The sequence below is a fragment of the Orbicella faveolata genome, unplaced genomic scaffold, assembly GCF_042242905.1.
Source record: "Orbicella faveolata isolate gen_17 unplaced genomic scaffold, um_ofav_v1 contig_13, whole genome shotgun sequence".
Lineage (NCBI taxonomy): Eukaryota > Metazoa > Cnidaria > Anthozoa > Scleractinia > Merulinidae > Orbicella > Orbicella faveolata.
The window spans coordinates 6,367,501-6,382,971 of record NW_028301540.1 but is presented as its reverse complement, the minus strand read 5'-3'; the positions used below and the strand labels follow the sequence as shown (position 1 = coordinate 6,382,971).

Genomic DNA, 15,471 nt, shown 5'->3' with positions numbered 1-15,471 from the left:
GTAGTGGTGGATTTTCTGTTTTGTGGGTTGATTCCTTTTAAAACCAGGATTTGAAGAAAATGTTTTAAGTTTTTTCGTTTCAAATAACTCAATTAAAAAGAAAGGACAAAAAGATAATGGATCTTTCGGGTATTCGTTTTCGCTTTTGCTAAAGTCCGGGCGGCGGAAAGACATCATAATCCTACAATTTATCATAATCAAGGACGGGGGTGGAGCAGGGGTTTGGAAAATAAAGAAAATAAAGGGGTCTTCGTTTTCGGGTCTTCGTTTTCGGGTCTTCGTTTTCGGGTCATGGTTTTCGGGTCTTAGGTCTTAGGTCTTAGGTCTTAGTTTTCGGGGGTCTTAGTTTTCGCTACAACCGAACTACGGATCCATTTTCGACAGCAAGGTTAGTTGAGAATGATATTCGGTTTCCGTGACCTATTAACAGCAACACAGCGTTTAGAATTATTTGCTTGTTTGAACATATATTTCTGTGATCGAAGGATTCACTTCCGCTTTCGATTTCTTCAATCGATGTTCAGTTATTTGTGCCAAGCTTTCTTCGTCTTCAGTGAATTATTGTCATCTATTGCAGGTCTTGTTCTGTGGAATTCGAAGTGAAAATGTGCTTGACGGCATAGAGGTAGGAATTTTAGTAAACTGTGAGTAAGAACCAGCCTGGGTTTTTTCAGCTTGGACAGCTGAAAGATCATCCACTCTGGCATGACTTAGAATAATTTCAAAAATCAAAACCCTTATGTTTGGTTCCTATGGGATCCCGGGGTCGTGCAAACATTAATATCGACTGTAGGTTGCTTTGATGGAAGAAGATGAAGATCGAAAGGAACATTCATTGTACCGTCAACTCTCTCATAGCGGGTTTCTTGTTGGCTGATTGGCTGTACAATACTCTCCTGCCGGTCTGTGAAGTCAAACCGCTTGCTTTATACTAGAAGTAATCACAGAGAAGGCTTTAGACTCTCTGAATTATGACCATAACAGTTTAGTAATGACTGGCTTGCAACCTTGATGATTAATCAAGTCATTTGGTCAGTATTTTAATTACAGCTGTATCACTGGGAATTTGCATTTGGAAACATCCCACCTATATATTTGCGTTGCCAGATTTTCGTTTATCTTTTAGTTGTTACTGGCCCCACAAACAAAAAGCTTTATCAAAACATTTTGAAGTGGTAAATATTACGGTTCAGTTGTATATTTTATCATGTAAAGCCAGAGATTCATTTGTCCTGAGCAATGGACAAATTGTTTGACCTTGAATATTTACCATTTTGTGTACATTTCCTACTCTAGACCAGTTTGTGCGCAGCAGACGTTAAATTAATTGATAAAATATGGGCTTAATGTAAAAGACTTTTGTAGTTTCAAATTCTTACTTGTGCATTTAGTGAGTACAGTTATAATCTAGCCTGCCGACAAAATCAGTTTGCACTTTAATTAATGAACATTAGAGCACAAAATTCGGGATTGTACTGTAGATCAGTCGAGTGTCACAGTTTGCTGACATTTTGAAAATAATAATATTTGATATTTCCCAGAGTTAACAAAGTAGACAATGTAGATACAGGAAGAAGTTTCTATTGTATATTGATTAGCGTCAATACCAGTAATCAATACAGACTCCATACGAAGTCTGATATTTCAATTTACACTCAGCATTTTCTTTAGAAACTAAAATGCATTTGTAATTAGGCAGCCTCATGTGAAGATGTGCCCAACAAGGATTGATTTTAGAAAATACCTAGTGGTCTGTGCTTCCTGTTAAATTGCAACAATTTTTGCCAAAAAAGTTACAGTAGTCCAAGTTCTGGTTTATTGATCGCTATTTTGAAATCTGCTTGGAAAACCACAATTTTTCAGTGTTTCTATGAACATGCACCATAGGGCTCATTATACAGATGGCAGAAATCATGCACTGGAAAAATAATTCTATGGTCTTACCTGTTTATATATGCATCATCTCTTTTCTGCCCGATTGTACATGTATTTCCCTTGGCACTTTATCGATCTCATGTATTGTGTTTCACGTCACAATAACCGATGTAAACAATCTGTTTCACAGATTACTGCCCTATTTCCTGTTTTCTTTTAACTCACGAGAAGACAGCTAAGATTCTGTGGGATTTGATTTTGAAGTCCAACGCTATAAACAGAGGCTACATTTATGTAGTGTCTTGGCACATGATGAAGACATCTTTGCTTTAGAGAAAGCTACTTAACCCAGGCAGATGTGCAAATGAGTGAAAAGTTGGCATGATGTCCTTATACAGGGTTCATATAGGTCATGGAAAACCTGGAAAGTCATGGAATTTAAGACTTTCATTTTCCAGGCCCGGAAGGTCATGGAATTTAATTGTCAGTCCTTGAAAGTCATGGAAAATTAAAGTTTAGTTTGATAATAAGATAAGTTGCTGCAGATGATAAGGCAAGGACAATGTTAGATAGAGAGGAGTAATTAAGCAGTGCAAACGGTACGCATTTTGGTGGACACCAGGGTTTGTGTACTCTAAAACAAGGAAAGTTTTTTAATTTTTGAAACTGACAGCTAAACGTAAGGTTTTGGAAAACTTGAAAAGGTCGTGGAAAAAGTCATGGACAGTCATGGAATTTGAAGAGCTCAAAAGAGTACGAACTGCGTTATATGGTCTGAGTTGGAAGCTGGATGGGTGATACCGTACCCCGTTGGTTTCAGGAATTCTACCAAGCATAGCAGTCAGCTTATACTAACATTGGGCATGACATGCTACTACTTTAGCTTAAGCATTTAAAGATATTCTACCTGCCTACTGTTGATCTGAGGGCTAGACATAAGCATAAAGAACATCCAATTGTATTCTTAAGTCTATTCCACCCACATTTACATGTAACACAAGGCCAAAATCTCCTCATCCCACCCACCCCAGGTTTGTAACCTTATTAGATCCTGATGACAGCTACTCAGTTAGCCACAAGTCTATGCTTCATATTTTTGTTGCCATTTCCTTGATAGCAGTTCTATTGAATTCAGCTACACTTGCCCTATAGACATATAGTGTAATATTAATGGGGTGGCTTAGGCTTAGCCAGCTCTTAATTTCCTTGAGGAGAGGCTGTTTGGAGGGGAGGGAGGGAGCTGGTAAATACACCATCATTATATTAGTGGTCAACTATCTTACCCATGAACGTGGGATATAAGAAAGGAGAGGGGAGGCTGAGGGTGGAATATGAGAGGAGAGGCCTGACTGAGTGGTCTGTAAATGAAAGGCTGATAAGAGAAGGGAGGGTTGGAAGGTTTGGATTTCCAATTGTTGAACAAATCAAGTGAGTTAATAATTAACTTGCACCTGGACAGAGAGAAAGAATATTTTCCTTAATAATAATAAGCTTAATCTACCCATCTTTAAAAGAAACATAAACAATGGGTTTACATAATTCAGAGGGGAATACATATATAGTGAATTGCTTTTAAATAAACTTACTAGTAAGGTAAGTACTTTAATGTTTTTCAGAACAGTTGAATAACTAGCAAGATGCTCATTTTACAAGGAGGCAATTTATTGATCTGTTGAAGCCAAACTTCTGAATTAAAGAAATGTTTCAGAAATTTAATGTATGAAATGTAACAAGGCAGGGCTGGAAATAACAGTTGGTCATTGGATATTGTCCGACCAAATTTTGAATATGTCCGGCCAATTTCACATTATGATCGGACATGATGTCCGAACGTTTAACCAACACCAAGTTATTGTCCTACTCCATCCATAAAATTTGGTTAGATACATTGTTAAAAGGCTCAAAATTGCAACTCAGGTACGGTCACCAATGCGGCTAAAATTTCCTCTTTGGCGACCAAAAATTCTCGTTTAGTGGACAGCCAAAAATACGTCTGCATTCACAGGCTACCATAACGGCGACTACGTTTCTCTGTTATGACGATCAATAACGGTTATTGAGTTTTTTTTTTTGTAAAAAAAATACCTCTTAGTCGGCGCGTCGAGTATGTTATGGACGGGTCAATGGGTGAGTGAGTGAGTGAGTGAGTGAGTGAGTGAGAGATGTATGTATGTCACACCAATCAGATTGGATCTACTATAAACAGCCAATAAAATTTCTTGTTGTAAAGGTAAATGGTATGTGAGAAGATCTGATCCCGATAAAGTTCAGAATGGCCGTATTCATTCTTCTATAAAAGAGGAGGAAGTATTCATATATTGGGTTTAGTTCGACATTTTCTGTGGGTTAGGCTGAGGATTTTAGTTAACTGAACGAGATGAGCCTTGAGGTTTGAAACAGTTCTTGAGTTTGTAGTATGCAAATGCAACGAGATATTTTTATTTTTAGTTAAAGGTAACTCGATACTTTTGTTTTTCACAAGGAGTAAATTCAATTAGAGGTCACGAATCGTCGCTTCTAGTTCTTAGGACATGTTTTAGAGGGGACGATACTTTAGATTTGAAACAGTTCTAACGTTTACATTAGTAAGTGCGGGTAACAATTGTTTTGTTCTTGTTGCATGCAAATATAACACAATATTTTTGTTTTTTAGTTACTAAGTGTAATGTGACACTTTTGTTTTTATATGGGAGTAAATTCAATTAGAGCTGACAAGTTATCGGCTATTGTTTCCAGGATATTAAACAAAAAAGCTTTCATTTCTGGACGGTTTTTACGTCTCTGCAGTAGCAGTTTAAAAGTTTTATTTCATGACATTCATTTCAGTCCGATATTTTTGAAGGTAAAAAGTATGAAAACTGTTCAAATGTTCTTTGAAGACTGCGCGGCACCAAGTTAAAGTGCAATTTAATTAAATCAGACTTTCAAGGCGTCCGAGGTTTTTTTCTCTTTCTTTCTATTTTCGGTGAAGTTGTGTTGTGTTGTGTTGCATGAAAAGGTAAACTTACGTCTCTTACGTTACTTGAGTATTTTGAGCAAAAATTCCTCTTGGGGGTTGGAAGGGTTATGTGATCGGTGAGTGAGGGAGTTATGCATGTGTGCGTGTCACACCGGGTTGTATCAAAGAACGAATCAAATTGCCTGTTAGAAAATAAGATGGTATCTACATTAATCTGGAGACATGTCAGATTACTGTAGTTTGTTCAGTCAAACATTTTATGGCTTACTATTTAGCTATCTTACCGTGACCGATGTAACATCGCAACCAAAGAAAAAATGTCAAATTAACCAAATCATTACTGTACCATGAATGCTCCTATCTCCGACACTTCACACAAAAAGAAAAACTCTTGCACGCCTTGCGTACCTATGTTTTTCTCAGACACTATGTCCCTCCAGAAATACTTAGTCAAAGATCTTTGCTTCTACGATATTCAACATAAGAAAAGAAAGCAATATATCCTTTTGCTTTGCTGTGGAGTATTCTCTCTCATCGGAAAACTTGCAAATGGCTGAATGTGTTTGAAATCGCCCTATAATGCATTAGAAACCCTTTAGTATTGAGTACGTCATGTATGCCTACCGATGGTGTCTCTTGGAATGCATGAATCCTTCATAGACATTGCATTAGCTACCTATACAAAATTAGCGGCCAAAAAAGTGTTGGAATTTTTTGCTTTACAGATTTTATGATTGAATTCTTTTCTGAATAAAATTCCTACTTGACTTTTATCACTTATGTTGCCGGATGGCCACTCAAGAATTTTTTAATTTTTGGCCCTAATGACAGTCTGAGCCATATCCAGGAGCCCATTACGGACTGCTGCCATATCATAAAGCAGAAGTGTTCATCTTTCCTGTACTTGCCAAATAAAGTACTTTTCAGAAATCACCCTATTATGCGTTATATGCATTATGATATGCTGTTAGCATTTCATGTATGTACGGGGTTCTGAATTCGTGGTAAATTCAAACTAAAAATAGATTGGCCTATGAAAATGCCGGGACAGGAGTAATTGGGGTTGTTTCACACTCGTAGTGATGGGCTCCTGCTTTAATAGTAGCATTCAATAGAAAACTAGGTTTGCTTGGAGAAAACCAAGAGAGATCTGAGTGCAGTCATCTAGTAGATAAAGTCATCTAGTTAATCATAAATGATGAATAAATCAAATTTAAATTTAGTTTTGAAGGATTTGTATTGAAAATCTTTACAGTATGCTAATAAATTTTATTATACTAATTAATTATGCTAATCAATTATTCAAATTAATGTCCGGTCAAATTGATGAGATGTCCGACCAAAATGAAGATTTGAAAGGACACATGTCCTGTTAAAGAAGAAAAATTATTTCCAGCACTGCAAGGAGAAGCACAAAGTCTTTTTCAAAAGAATAAGCAGTTAAAGTTGAAATTTTTTGGAAAATACTCTCTGCAGTTTTAAGTTATTTAGAGCAAATCTTATTATGTGTAAATTACTAAATAATTTGAATCTTGATTGCAGTGAAAGTAGAGACGAAGCTTAACTTTAAGGACAGAGAATTGACTAACTGGAGGAACACTGGTCAAATGGTATGATTGTTTACTTCCAGAGCTTATTACTTTACTGTAAAAACAACATAAAATATAACTTACATGGTAAAATTTCAATCAGGGTTACTCAATCAGACAACATCTAGAATATGCCATAAAAAATGTGATGCAAACAATATATTGAAGAGATCACTGCTGAAATGATGGGAAAACCCCTCAGTTGTAAAATAGGTACTGGGATCCTGGCAGGATTCCACCAAGAATCCCTGAACCTGAAGTGGCCAAATTTTCCCGGCAGAATCCTCTGGGGAAAAAAACCCGCAGGGCATCTTGGCATAAATCCTGCCTAGAAATCTGTCCAAGTTTGTCATGATCCTGCCCAGAAAAAAATAACTCCTGGATCCCAACAAGAATCCTAAGAGGGAAGCAAAATGTTAGCTTGGTAGTATTCGCAGTGAGAAATAAATTCTTGACAAGAAAAGTCTTGTTTGTGGATAACCTGTACTGTGCCTGTGCCTATTTCTACTACAATCTTCACCATTGTCCCCACAATCTTTTTCAAAAATCCCAGATGGTGGAATTATTACAAAAGTTAATTACAATAAGAATATTAATAATCACAAAAATATTTGTTATATCAATGACTGATAAACAGAAATTGCCATAAATCTTTGGAATGTTTGTGCCCGGGGAGGGTGGCCAGTGCTTTATTTGAGGGAGCTAGGTGCTTAATCGAGTGAGGGCATTTAGTTAATTTTTCCAAAATCGTGGCCAGATACATGTATGACCGCTTTTGTTATACATCTGTGTGTAAACAACAACATAAGCCGTGTATCAAAATACAAAGCTGATCCTAGAGGTTTAATAGCAGCACAGATGTTACTTATAATTATTTTTCCAATGGCATGATCACAAACTAATATATATAGATTTTGCCAAGCCTACGAGCAGAGCTCCTTGGCCAGGTTATTCAAAGCCCAATTAAGCTAACCCAGGATAAGGGAGAATTTTGATTTGAGTTTTGTAACTTTGTGGTAAGGTTTTCTGTTTATATTGTTTGGCCTCCTATTTTGAGTTTGAATAATCTCAGACTGCACAAAGCAGTAAAAACATTCAAAATTAATTTATAGTTCGGTTAACTTTTAATCGCATTATCCTGGGTTAGCATTAACTGCCTTTCAAACACCCTGGCCCTAAATGCAACAAGTTAACCTGGCTTGAGCCTGCGAGATAATCGAAAAACAACACTTGGTCAGCAGTCAACTTCAAAGAAAGCTGAACTGTAAACATGAGCCCGCAATATGGTCACGTGATGCTGGTCAGCAGATACCTTGTGTCAATAATTGACCATAACATGGGTGTCCAATATCACAGATGTGCATTGTAAACCAAGGCTGCATGACTTAGTATTACCTGGAGTATGGCCACCATATTGCACGACATCGTTTTCGTCGTCGAAGGGCCCATTAATTTATTAATGATCTTGGGGACATCAGTCAGAAATTGATAAAATGTAAAATGAAAGGATTTAGTGGTGGAGGTGCTCACATGTATAGCTAAGTAGTTAAGAATACCGAGTTTACCTTAGTAGTTTGTTTCTGTGAGAAGGGACCTTTTATTTCAAGAAAACTAAGAAAATCAGTTTTCAAGGTCTCAAAAACTCAGAGCTCACACCCTGAAAACTCCCACCATCTGGGTATCTCAAAACTTTCCATCTCTCTGATTATATAATAATAATAATAATAATAATAATAATAATAATAATAATAATAATAATAATCGATATTTAAACAGGGTAACCCCTTCAGTCGCAGGACTGGTATCAATGGGGGCCCTGTATAACGTAAAATAAAAGGAGCATGTATAAATAATATATATCTATAAAAAAACTTTCTACTTTAAAAGATACGCTGAAATGTTTAAAAAATTAAAAAGCTTAAAAAGGTAATAGCGTTCTCATAAAAATTGGATATCGAATTGAAAATGTTCTAAAAAATAACCCAAAAAAAAAAATCGGAGATAGCCTTGAAACGTTCCTTAGGTGGCAAAATCTTTATGTTCGTTGGAAGGCTATTAAATGTGCATGCACCATGATGATATGTCACACACGTGATGCTTTTGACATTGCTGCTCCTAGCAGCATGCAGAACGTGTGTCCCATATGAAATTAGTTAATGGCCTAGTGCACCATGAGGCTCCCCGTAGCTCTGTGGATAGAGTGCCGGACCAGGTATCTGGGAAGTCATGTTCAGAAATGCAGAGAGGTTTTTTCCTTTCTCCCACGCTCATGACATGATCATGAACATTTTATCTTTATCATTAAATAGATTTATTGCACGACTCTGATTGACAAACAGCTGAATATCAATTTTATCAGGTCCAACTGACTCAGAAAATAATGGGCCAGCAATAAAGCGTTCTGATTGGCTAATTTTAATGATTGTTCTTTCCAGCTGTCCTAGTCACACTATTACCTTTGTACTTTCTGTAGAATCGATCCACAATGTACATATACTAGTCTTGTACAGTGTACTGTGTAAATAATCTGTTACTTTCATTTTGATTTCAGTGGAGGCAGAGAGGAACATTGCCACATTAAAGGGCTGCAAATTAGCTATCTAGAAGAACACTGGCTACTGGTAGGGTTTCTGGTAGAATCAAGAACATGTACCTTATTAGTGTAGAAGAATCGTTTGCTTTCAATTTACATCTCAGTTGTTCTCAATCAGCAAGCTTGTAAAGTTTGAAAACTGTGATGCAAAAGTAAACTCGGTTACAGTGCTTTGCTTTGAATACTAAAATCAAGGAAAGATATCCAAGTGATATCCTTCATGAATTAGAATCTAAAGGCGAAGGCTTAATTATCGATTTATCGACAGTGATCCAGTACGTGAAACAGGCTCACACCAAAGAGACTGAGCAAAAGTTGCTGTGTTATCTTTGTGTCCATATCAAGCGGGCTGTTAGAAAAAAAGCGTCAAAAGCACATGTTTATGGATACAAAGATTACTGCATAAAATTCAAGGGAACCGGGACAATGTGTTGCGTCTCAGCTGTAATTTAAGTTCAAAATGAAGAGGGCCTAATTCTCATTAATATAGTCAAATTTATGTATCATGCCAATGTTTGCAAGGAACAAACTTCAGAAGAAAGACATGTCTCAAACACGTCTTGCTATTAGTGGTCATTAGTGATGAAAAACGTGTTAACCTGCAGCAACTTTCATTTCCGGCGGTACGATTAGCCCATAAACAGTGCACAAGATAACTAATGTCCTTAAACCGAGGCTCAATTTGTACATGTACAAAAGCGTGTCACTCGCGTCGCAGAAAAGTGTCCATTGACCGTAATAAGCGGGATAATGTAAGGGAAGAAATTTGAATTTTTCTTCGGGACAAACATATATGTAACCGTCCATAATAAGCGGGTGTTTGTATTAAGCGGAAGTCTCCAATGCTAAGTTTCACTGCACAAGTATCCTGGAATGAAGGGATTGGAAACAGCTACCCAAAGTATTATGCTGTTGAACTTCTCCCCTGCCCACCCCCACCGAGAGCCGAGAGTTCAACTAATCAAATGTACCAATTGGCCACTTGAGAGAAAAAATAAGGTAAATCTATGTCTATTTCACACAGATACGATTGAAGGCTTGTCTTTGGTTTGAGATGGCAACTGCTACACCATCACCTCCGGCTAGCTCTGTGGAGAAGACAAATGGAGCCAAGCTCAGCAGACTTCTCATTGATGGCGGAACAACGGTTCTTAGGAACCTTTTTGACCATTATCATCCCCCATCAAATCTGGAGGAAAACCTCAACAGGCACCGTAAAACTCTGAACAAGCTCTCAAATGAGAAACTTTTTAAATAATTTTCAGTGGTACAAACTGTTCCCAACTGGAGGAGCCATCCCAGATTCCAAGAATTTCGACATCTCTCTTCTGTTCCTCCTCCTGACCAGCATTTGTGGACTTTCTCCTCCAGGTGGAAAAGAAGAATGGAATCATAAACCACACCCCAGGGACCACTCTCGTGAGGCAAATCTGCTCCGCATAAAGTTTTTTCGCAATGAGTTGTACGGTCATGTTACCACTACCGGTATTAATACACCTACTTTCAATGCTCTTTGGCCTAAAATTAGTGGTGCTCTTCGTGGTCTTGGGTTAGATAACGCAGAAATTGATAGACTGAAGGAAGAGCATTGTGGAGAGGAAGACTATATTGATGTTGTATGCAAATAGTATGTCAGTGAGCTTGATATTAAGTTACAGCTGGAGGCATGTGTCGATCTCTAACCGAAGTACAACAGGCCCAGACCAAAACAAAGCAAACTGTTAACGAATTACTTAAGAAACAACTAGAAGATCGTAGGACAATTCAAGATAGCAACATGAAGCTCCACGAAATACGCCAGACACTGCAGGAAACGAACTCGAAAGTAGAAGAAATACATCAGACTTACGGGAAGGAGAAAGACTTGGAAGGACAAAGAGAAAAGCATAGAGAAAGCGAAATCCTTAAGAAACTCGCCAATATTGATTCCCTGGAAAAAATCGGAAGACGTCACGCAGACAGCTACACAGAGGGAACCCGTTTGTCCATCATTGCCACAGTCGAGAGTTGGTTAAATGACAGAAGTTGCCCAAATCGTGTGATGGTAATCAGTGGAAATCCTGGGATGGGGAAGTCTGTGATCTCAGCTGTCATGTGAGAAAAGAGGAACGAAAAGAGGAACGAAGCTTGGAAACTGGCCGGAAGACACTTTTGTCAGCATGACAGGGCGCGCCACAGGAATCCCAAGGTGATGCTACAGTCCTTAGCCAGTCAGCTGTGTGATTTTCTGCCAGACTACAAGAAAGCTCTCGTCGAAAAGTTGTCAAGATATCTGGGTGTGGAGATAAACAACATGGACGTGAAGGATCTGTTCGAAGTACTGTTTGAGGAACCTCTAGCCAACTTGAACGACCCTGGTTTGACCTTTCTGGTGGTCATAGATGGGTTAGACGAAAGTGAATTCCAGGGAAGAAATGACCTACTAGACGTAGTTGCTAATTACTTTCAACATCTACCACTGTGGATTCGATTTCTGGTGACAACGCGACCGGAACGAAACATAGCAGAAACTCTAAAGAATTTGCACCCCTTGCAGCTGGATCCAAACGTTGAAGAGAACATGAAGGATGTTTACCTTTGCTTTGAAAAGAAAGTCAGCCATTTATTGCAATCTGAGCATCCAGAAATCATCTTGCAAGCACTGGTTCAAAAGTCAGAAGGAGTCATGCTATATGCTCATTACCTGGTAGATTTCATACAGAAGGAAGTGCCAGTTTTAACCCCTGAACTGCTGGACAGCATCTTACCATCAGGTATTTCGTCTGTTTACCACTCGTATTTCAAGCGTCTGGGGACTGAACTTTGTAAGAAACTTAACGTCACGGAGGACCACTTTTGCAATTTCCTGAGTGGCGTCGCAGCTGCAAGAGAGCCATTGTCTCTTGGTTTTGTGTCTAAATTGTTGCTACCAGGTAAATCGACATCATTGGTTCAGCGAAAAGTAAATGTGGTTATTGCTTGTGTTTCGGCACTTCTACCCGTTCAAGACGAGTGCATTCACTTCTTTCACAAGTCGGTCAAAGACTGGTTGATTGGAAAATCTAACTACGGACAGCACCAGTTCAGTTTGGACGAAACAGGCCATGAAGTCCTATCTAAGCTGTGCATTGATGAGCTTGATGAGGTGAAACGAAAAGGCGTTGACGGCGCACAGTTCCCTGACACTGCAAAGTACGCTCTGCGTCATGGAGTTCAACACATGCTACAATTACAGGATGCGCGAGTATGCAGCCTTGAGGAAGTTGTCACGAAATTTGTTTTGGACTTAGAGCTTGTGCATGCAAATTTTGTGTGAATGTCACAGCGGCGATTGAAGACATTGTTTGTGTCCAGAAGCAAGCGGGCATCGAAGTACTTCAAAGGGCCCTGAACACTTTGTTGGTCTTGTTAAGAAAACACTTTGCCACATTAGAAGAGCTTCCCCACACCATCTTTCAAACCTTGTTGAACGAGGGAGGACCTGAACTTTCATCTGAAGCTTCAAACCTTTTAGAGACGAGATATTCTGAAATGGCGTATATGGAATACTTGCACAAAGAGGATCTGCAAGGGCTTGTTCAAACCAAATTTCGATGTTCAGCTGCTGTAGCTTGTTTTGATGTTTCACGGCGGTTGGACTACATGGTGTGCGAATGTGTAAATAACGAGATCCAGCTATGGTCGCTCCATACTGGAAAGCAGCTATGGACCCGAGGTGTCGAGGTAAAGAAATATCACTACTTGTACGTAGGAAAAAATAGACTCCTGTGTGCTGCTGCTGATGATGATGATGTCTATGAACCATATAGACCAGTCCTGTCATATCATGCCAGGTCATTATACCGCTCAGTAGTGTTTCATCCTACAGAGGACCTTGTCTTACCAGGAATCCTCAGCCATGCCTATACGTTTGACGGGGACCTGAAACCTCTTTTTCTTTCGAGCGAGTGCCGTTTCTATGTTTGTTCAATTTCTGCAGACAAGATCAGGATGCTAACTAATTCCCCCAGCGATGGTAAATCCATTATCATGTGGAGTCTGACAGATGGTTCAGAGATAAATCGTTTTACATGGAATGACGATATTGTGTCCTTTGCTTTGTCTCGCGATGGAAGACTGCTAGCAATTTCTGACATTTCTGGTTCGATTGGTTTGCTTGACGTAATGGATGGTTATAGAACTGTGGCACAGAGAACTATTCCAAAAGAATGCGGAATGATAAGGTTCTCCCCTGACTGTCGATGCCTTTATTGCTTGGCTTTCAACAGTGCCTTGTGCGATCTCTTTCGTTTAGACGTCAACATGGTAAATGACGGCGACTTTTCGTTAGATGTTTTGCCTCATTTGTCTTACCAGCCGTGGGAATTTGAATTGTGTAGTGAGACCGGATTTTTATTAGGAGATCCTTTTAGCTTCCCTTTGAAAAGAGATCCCATGCAACCCTGGAGACCCGGACTTGCTTTTGTGCTGAATAACCGATCTGTATTGAGAGTTGCTTCAAGGAGTGAAATCATAGAGATGTTACAGCTTGATGAACTGACGAAAGTCGAAAGAGAAGTTTTTAAGACTACATCGACTGTGTTGAACGTCGTATTATCATTGAATGGTGACACGCTGTTTGTTCTCACTAAACCAAACCGAAGTCAAAGAATTATACTTATGGGTTGGGACATTTCAAGTGGTTTGTTCAAACCTGGGAAAAAATATTTTGTCACGGAATTGTTTGTTGAATATAATCTTGTAGCTGTAAGAGAAGGTGTTCTGTTGCAAACCAGTCGCGACACCCTTGAGCTGTGCAATCCTGAGCTGTCTGAGTGCATCCGAAGTTGGACTGGCTCAGAGGACATCACTAAAGTAATCCCCATATCAGAAGAACGAGTGGCCCGCAACGGAATCACAAGTTACGTCATCATTTTGGATACAACTAGGGAAGGCATTCTGTCAACAATTCCTATTCATGGGCGTTTTGTTGCATGTAACAGTAAATGTCACGTGATAACCGCTGATGAGGATGAATTGCAGATGCATTGTGGAGACAAAGTACTGTGGAAGGTGACCAGGCGTTTCGACTTTCGTCCATGCAAGACATTTTCCAGGCGTTTCGACTTTCGTCCATGCAAGTCATTTTCTCCTACTGAACAATATTGCGTACTTTCTGAACCCCTTACCGAAACCCTTTACGTCCTCGCTGTAGTTTTAGGAAAAATACTCCAAAGAATACGACCACGTATTCATGAGCAAAGGTTATTTAAAATCGTTGGTTGCCAGTTTGTTAGTGACGAGGAGTGCATTACCTGCTTCGGTATTAAATCAACAGGTTATTTTCTTCAGTTGTTTAATGTTAAGTCAGGTGGCCTGCTAAGTGAAATTGCTTTAGAAAGCCGTGTGTGCAGTTTAGCAGCTTGTCCTCGTGAGCGCCTTATCGCCGTTGGCTTTACAGATTCCAAAGTGAATTTCAAAGTTCTTCAGGTGAAGTTGCCGGGAGATAAACACAGCAGGAAGAACAAAAGGTCAGGTTTTATTAATAGGTAACAAAGTTACAATACATTGACTTCAACCAAGCCACCTGAGAGATTTTAACCAATCACAGTAGCGCGAGTAGCGCGATTCTTAGCCCTTGGAACGGACGATTTTGATTGGCTGGTAATTGGGTTCAAATTTCGTTGACTTAAACAGCACCACACGCCAGCGATAAAAATAATTTCAATTAAACCTAGCGCATAGAAAACAATGCTTCATGGTCCAGCGACAAAAAATGATGATTTTAAAGAAATTATTTTCAACTGGACCGAAAAATCTGGTCCTGTAACGAAAACAATTTCGAATCCCGCGAAAAACAACGAACACCCTGAATCTTGCAACAAAAATAATTGAGTGCATGACAAGCGACCACTCAGAGTTTAAGTCCTGAGTTCAAATTCTTTTTGTGGCTCATTTGTCAAGTCGTTCAAATCAATGGCAACAGCAAACATTGACGCTGCTCCAACACAATTGGTCCAATCACCAACAAACTCGGATTCCTCTAGTTCAAACTCGTGCTGTGATTGGCTGGAAACTCTTTGGAAACCACAGTTGAAGTCACTTCACAGTAAAAGCAACACACGGTTGAAATTGTTTAAAACGTTTATCAATACTAATATCAATGAAGTAAACACGGATATCAAGCTAAAACTTGTGATAGAAATGAAATTATGATTTACGTGAAACTCAGTGAACAATGATTCGACTTCGACCAGTTTTTCCCGAGCACGGAACAATGGGGGAAAAACTCTGAGGTCTCCGCGGGATTCGAACCCATAAACTACCGTATACCAGTCATGCGCTCTAACCACTGAGCTTCTGATAACCCCTGGTGACTTCGGTCATTTTACTACATTCCGTAGGGACATGATTCTTGTAGTATAGGCGCGGCGCATGTCACTATAGTGCCAAGTAACTTAACCTAGGTCACCAGGAGTTCTGTGTAGTTCAGTGGT

The 15,471-nt window shown here is 39.1% G+C and overlaps 1 long non-coding RNA gene and 1 pseudogene across 1 annotated transcript; both read left to right on the top strand.

The window, feature by feature from the left end:
- Positions 1 to 358: 358 nt before the first annotated feature.
- Positions 359 to 9,998, top strand: LOC149114757 (uncharacterized). The gene is made up of 4 exons (XR_016205900.1): positions 359 to 388; positions 578 to 625; positions 6,377 to 6,444; positions 8,975 to 9,998. It is a non-coding gene; the product is annotated as an uncharacterized LOC149114757 (long non-coding RNA).
- A 44-nt stretch (positions 9,999 to 10,042) lies between these two features.
- On the top strand, positions 10,043 to 14,679 carry LOC149114756 (uncharacterized; annotated as a pseudogene).
- Positions 14,680 to 15,471: the final 792 nt, after the last annotated feature.